Source organism: Rhinoderma darwinii, chromosome 4, assembly GCF_050947455.1.
Source record: "Rhinoderma darwinii isolate aRhiDar2 chromosome 4, aRhiDar2.hap1, whole genome shotgun sequence".
In the NCBI taxonomy this organism is placed as follows: Eukaryota; Metazoa; Chordata; class Amphibia; order Anura; family Rhinodermatidae; genus Rhinoderma; species Rhinoderma darwinii.
In genome coordinates this window covers 334,394,612-334,400,611 of record NC_134690.1, presented here as the reverse complement: position 1 = coordinate 334,400,611, position 6,000 = coordinate 334,394,612, and the positions used below count along the sequence as shown (strand labels likewise).

The window sequence follows — 6,000 nt, the reverse complement described above, 5'->3', positions numbered from 1 at the left end:
CTGGGAGGCAGCAGAGCCGAGTAAGCTAGAACAGGGTTTAGGAGGCACCATTCTAGAGATAGGTGCGGGACCCAGAGGTGGGACCCGCATCTATCGGACTTTTATGGCATATCCTGTGGAAAACCTCTTAAAGTCAGACGCCTTAACCACTCCTTAGCCATTCCGGTGTAGCAGGCTGGTGAGAGCCTCTGCAGGTAAACGGCAGCGCAGGTGAGCCTGATGAGTTTAGAAAACAATGAAGAAAGTCCTATTTGAGCACAAATTCAAGCGGTATGAGCTGTAGAGTATTGTGGAATTATCTCATTATGCGCCATCTGGCTTTTCATGAGGTCGGGCTAGTCTCAAGCCAAAACTCATATGGATATCAATTTAAAATCGGCTGTATTTTTGGTATTGACCTGAAAACTTGTGTATGACATTTTCAGGTCTTCTAGGACAGTATCCAATCCCTTTCAATCTCTTTAACGCCAAGACCACATAGGTAAAGTCAATGTAACAGCAACATATATGGCTATGGGTAAACGGATGGTAGACGGTGGTAAGAATCCGCCTGTTTAAAAACACACAACACTGTGGGACTTTTTGTGCTTTTTAAAATTACCACAAATCGCACAAGAGCTGTACAAAAAAATTGTGAGGGAACTGTAGCAGATATACAACATGATCAGAGTTACAAGTTAACTAATGTTTTATATTATAGGTATTGACTTTTTTGGGTACTCAAAAAAGCCTCCCTTTATCGTTAGGGAGCAATTCACACACCCCAAACATGGAAAACACCCCTTATTTTGAGTAATTATATAAGATTGAGATTCTCTCTTACCCGTGCCCATATCTTAATTCACCAATTTAGAATTTCGAATACAAGAACATAGATATGAAAACAACGGAGGAGCTTTTAGTTTGAGTTTATTCTGCAAGCATTCCCACAGTTAAAGAGTGGTTTCTTACAAAAGAATCCATGATAATGTGCAACATTCATCCTTCCTCATATTCACTGACTGCTCTTTTTTTGTAAACTGTAGACTCCAAAGTTAAAACACATACCAGGAGTGGGGTTCGAACCCATGTGAGTACATATCCATTGGATCTTAAGTCCAACGCCTTAACCACTCGGCCATCCTGGTGCTGCATACTGAGAAGAGCCCGTGCAGGTGAGCGGCACTGCAGTTGAGCCTGATGAGTTTAGAAAACAATGAAGAACATCCTAGTTTGAGCATAAATTCAAGCGGTATGAACTGTAGAATATTGTGGAATTTTCTCACTATGCACCATGTTCTGGCTTTTTATGAGGTCGGGCTAGTCAGAAGCCCAAACTCATATGGATACTAATTGAAAATCGGCTGTATTTTTTGTATTGACCTGAAAAGTCGTGTATGACATATCGAGGACTTCTATGACTGTATCCAATTCCTTTTAATCTCTTTAATGCCATGACCACATAAGTAAAGTCAATGTGACAGCAACATATAACTATGGGTAAACGGATGGTAGACGGTGGAAAGACTCCACCAGTTTAAAAACACACAAGACTTTTTATGCTTTTTAAAATTACCACAATTCGCACAAGAGCTGTACAAAAAATTGTGAGGGGACTGTAGCAGATATACAACATGGTCAGAGTTACAAGTTAAATAATGTTTAATATCATAGGTTTTCACTTTATTGGATACTCAAAAGAGCCTGTTCACACACCCCAAACTTAGAAAACACCCCTTAATTTGAGTAATAATATAATATTGAGATTCTCTCTTACCCATGCCCAAATCAGATTTCACCAATTTATCATTTAGAATACAGGAACGTCGAAACAAAAACAACGGAGGAGCTTTTAATTTGGGTTTATTCTGCAGGCATCCCCACAGTTAAATTGTGGTTTCTTATATAAGAAAGACCACGATAAAGTGCAACAGTTATCCTTTTTTTATTATTCTCTGACTGCTCTATTTTAGGAAACTCTGTAGGTTAAAACTTTTACTAGGAGTGGGGTTCGAACCCACGTGGATACAAATCCATTGGATCTTAAGTCCAACACCTTAACCACTCGGCCATCCTGGTGTTATATGGTAGTGAGAGCCAGTGCAGGAGAGCGCCAGTGCAGGTGAACCTTATGAGTTTAGAAAACAATGAAGACCATCCTAGTTTGAGCATAAATTCAAGCGGTATGAATATTGTGGAATTTTTCTCACTATGCACCATGTTCTGGCTTTTTATGAGGTCGGGCTAGTCAGAAGCCCAAACTCATATGGATACTAATTGAAAATCGGCTGTATTTTTGGTATTGACCTGAAAAGTCGTGTATGACATATCGAGGACTTCTATGACTGTATCCAATTCCTTTTAATCCCTTTAATGCCATGACCACATAAGTAAAGTCAATGTGACAGCAACATATCGCTATGGGTAAACGGATGGTAGACGGTGGTAAGACTCCACCAGTTTAAAAACACACAAGACTTTTTATGCTTTTTAAAATGACCACAATTCGCACAAGAGCTGTGCAAAAAATTGTGAGGGGACTGTAGCAGATATACAACATGGTCAGAGTTACAAGTTAAATAATGTTTAATATTATAGGTTTTCACTTTATTGGATACTCAAAAGAGCCTGTTCACACACCCCAAACGTGGAAAACACCCCTTAATTTGAGATTCTCTCTTACCCATGCCCAAATCAGATTTCACCAATTTATCATTTAGAATACAGGAACGTCGAAACGAAAACAACGGAGGAGATTTTAATTTAGGTTTATTCTGCAGGCATCCCCACAGTTAAATCGTGGTTTCTTATATAAGAAAGGCCATGATAAAGTGCAACAGTTATCTTTTTTTTATTATTCTCTGACTGCTTTTTTTTAGGAAACTCCGTAGGTTAAAACGTTTGCCAGGAGTGGGGTTAGAACCCACGTGAATACAAATCCATTGGATCTTAAGTCCAACACCTTAACCACTCAGCCATCCTGGTAATATATGGTGGTGAGAGCCATTGCAGGTGAGCATTATGAGTTTAGAAAATAATCAAGACCATCCTAGTTTGAGCATAAATTCAAGCGGTATGAACTGTGAATATTGTGGAATTTTCTCACTATGCACCATGTTCTGGCTTTTTATGAGGTCGGGCTACTCATATGGATACTAATTGAAAATCGGCTGTATTTTTGGTATTGACCTGAAAAGTCGTGTATGACATATCGAGGACTTCTATGACTGTATCCAATTCCTTTTAATCTCTTTAATGCCATGACCACATAAGTAAAGTCAATGTGACAGCAACATATCGCTATGGGTAAACGGATGGTAGACGGTGGTAAGACTCCACCAGTTTAAAAGCACACAAGACTTTTTATGCTTTTTAAAATTACCACAATTCGCACAAGAGCTGTACAAAAAGTTGTGAGGGAACTGTAGCAGATATGGTAGACGGTGGTAAGACTCCACCAGTTTAACCCCTTCCCGCTCCTTGACGTACTATTACGTCATGGCAGCTGTATCGTTCGCGCTCCATGACGTAATAGTACGTCTCGGGAGTAACGGCCGTTTCGGCCATCCTCCCGACACATATAGGAGCTGTGACAGTTGCTGTCTCGTACAGCAGCTGTCACAGCTCCTACAGCGGGGACCGACTGCTGTGTCCCCGCTGATTAACCCCATAAAAGCCGTGTTCTATAGAGATCGTGGCTTTTTAGGGGTTAAGCTGCCATCGCCGGCCTGCTACACGATAGCGGCCGGCGATGGTGACTATGGCAACCGGACACCAAACAATGGCGTCCGGCTATGCCATAGACGGAAGCCTATTGGGTCCTGACAACGTCAAGACCCACTATGCTTGCTGTCAGTGAGTAGCTGACAGTTCTAATACACTGCACTACGCATGTAGTGCAGTGTATTAGAATAGCGATCAGGGCCTCCTGCCCTCATGTCCCCTAGTGGGACAAAGTAATAAAGTAAAAAAAAGGTTAAAAAAAGATGTGTAAAAATAAGAAAATAAAAGATTTAAAAGTAATAAAAGTAAAAATCCCCCCTTTTCCCTTATCAGTCCTTTATTATTAATAAAAATATATAAACAAACAAATAAACTATACATAATTGGTATCGCCGCGTCCGAAACGGCCTGAACTACAAAATTATTTCATTATTTATCCCGCACGGTGAACGCCGTAAAATAAAATAATAATAAACCGTACCACAATCACAATTCTTTGGTCACTTCACCTCCCAAAAAATGGAATAAAAAGAGATCAAAAAGTCGCATGTACCTAAAAATGGTACTGATCGAAACTACAGTTCGTTACGCAAAAAATAAGTCCTCGTACGGCTTTATTGATTGAAAAATAAAAACGTTATGGCTCTTAGAATAAGGTAACACAAAAAGTGAATGATTGTTTACAAAACGTATTTTATTGTGCAAACGCCATAAGACATAAAAAAAAAAACTATAAACATCTGGTATCGCCGTAATCGTATCGCCCCGCAGAATAAAGTGAATATGTCATTTATAGCGCACGGTGAACGCTGTAAAAAAACAAGAAAAAAAAAACAATAGTAGAATTGCTGTTTTTTAGTCACCACGCCACCTAAAAATAGAATAAAAACTGATCAAAAAGTCGCATGCACCCCAAGAAAACTACAATGGATTCCTCAAGGGGTCTAATTTCCAAATTGGGGTCACTTTTGGGGGGTTCCCAATGTTTTGGCACCACAAGACCTCTTCAAACCGGACATGGTGCCTAATAAAAAAGAGACCTCAAAATCCACTAGGTGCTCCTTTGCTTCGGAGGCCGGTGCTTCAGTCCATTACCGCACTAGGGCCACATGTGGGATATTTCTCTAAACTGCAGAATCTGGGCAATACGTATTAATTTGCGTTTCACTGATAAATTCAATTGTGTTATAAAAAAAATGGTATAAAGAGGATTTTCTGACAAAAAAAAAAATGTAAATTTCACCTCTACTTTGCTCTAAATTTTTGTGAAACACCTAAAGGGTTCATAAACTTTCTAAATGCTGTTGTGAATACTTTGAGGGGTCTAGTTTCTAAAATGGGGTATTTCATAGGGGTTTCTAATATATGGGCCCCTCAAAGCAACTTCAGAACTGAACTGGAACCTAAAAAAATAAATAAATGAGGCAATACTTCGCTTCTTACATTATACTGATAATGAGCCGTGCCCACCCCGAGATGACCCCAGTTTTGACCGTTTGTATAAACGGGGACCCCTATTAGACCGTTCCAGTGCCCGGTTTTTCCAAGCATACACCCCCGAGAAGTGTATTTCTATTGATGAGTCCCTGGTACATTTTAAAGGGAGGGTTCAATTCCGCGAGTACCTGCCGGGTAAGAGGGCAAGGTATGGCGTGAAGATGTATAAGCTGTGAGAGTGCATCAGGGTATACCTACAGGTTTAGGCTATATGAAGGAAAGGCCACCCCCAAACCAGACTGCATCCTGGACTACAATAGGTACATGGGAGGGATGGACTTGTAAGATCAAGCCCTGAAGCCCTACAGCGCTATGCGGTGTGGTATAAGAAGCTGGCCATGCACATCATACAGATGGCATTGTACAATACGTACGTGCTACGTCGATGTGCAGGCCAGACGGGAACTTTCCTGGAATTTCAAGAGGTGATTATCAAGAACCTAATCTTTAGGGACCAAGAAGGGGGGCACCCAGTATTTCTGGAAGCGAGGCCACACGCATCGTACCAGGGCAACACTTTCCAGGAGAAGTTCCCCAAACTGGCAAGAAGGGAAAAAGTCAAAAGAGGTGCAAAGTCTGCTATAAAAGGGCGATAATGGATGACACAATATATCAATGTGACACGTGTCCCGAATAACCAGAGCTCTGTATGAAAGAGTGTTTTAAAATTTATCATACATCCCTTGGTTTATAATTTACCCCAATTTTACTTACCCTGATGCACTCCACACAGCTTATCCCCCCTCGTCTTTCCCCTCTGAGCCCTGCTGTGTATCCAGGCAGCTGATAACAGCCACATGT

At 40.7% G+C, this 6,000-nt stretch overlaps 3 non-coding genes across 3 annotated transcripts; all 3 read right to left on the bottom strand.

Moving 5' to 3' along the window:
• Positions 1 to 1,044: 1,044 nt before the first annotated feature.
• On the bottom strand, positions 1,045 to 1,127 carry TRNAL-UAA (transfer RNA leucine (anticodon UAA)). Its single transcript has one exon. It is a non-coding gene; the product is annotated as a tRNA-Leu (tRNA).
• An 848-nt stretch (positions 1,128 to 1,975) lies between these two features.
• Positions 1,976 to 2,058, bottom strand: TRNAL-UAA (transfer RNA leucine (anticodon UAA)). The gene has a single exon. It is a non-coding gene; the product is annotated as a tRNA-Leu (tRNA).
• Positions 2,059 to 2,881: 823 nt separating this feature from the next.
• Positions 2,882 to 2,964, bottom strand: TRNAL-UAA (transfer RNA leucine (anticodon UAA)). Its single transcript has one exon. It is a non-coding gene; the product is annotated as a tRNA-Leu (tRNA).
• Between the last annotated feature and the right edge of the window lie 3,036 nt (positions 2,965 to 6,000).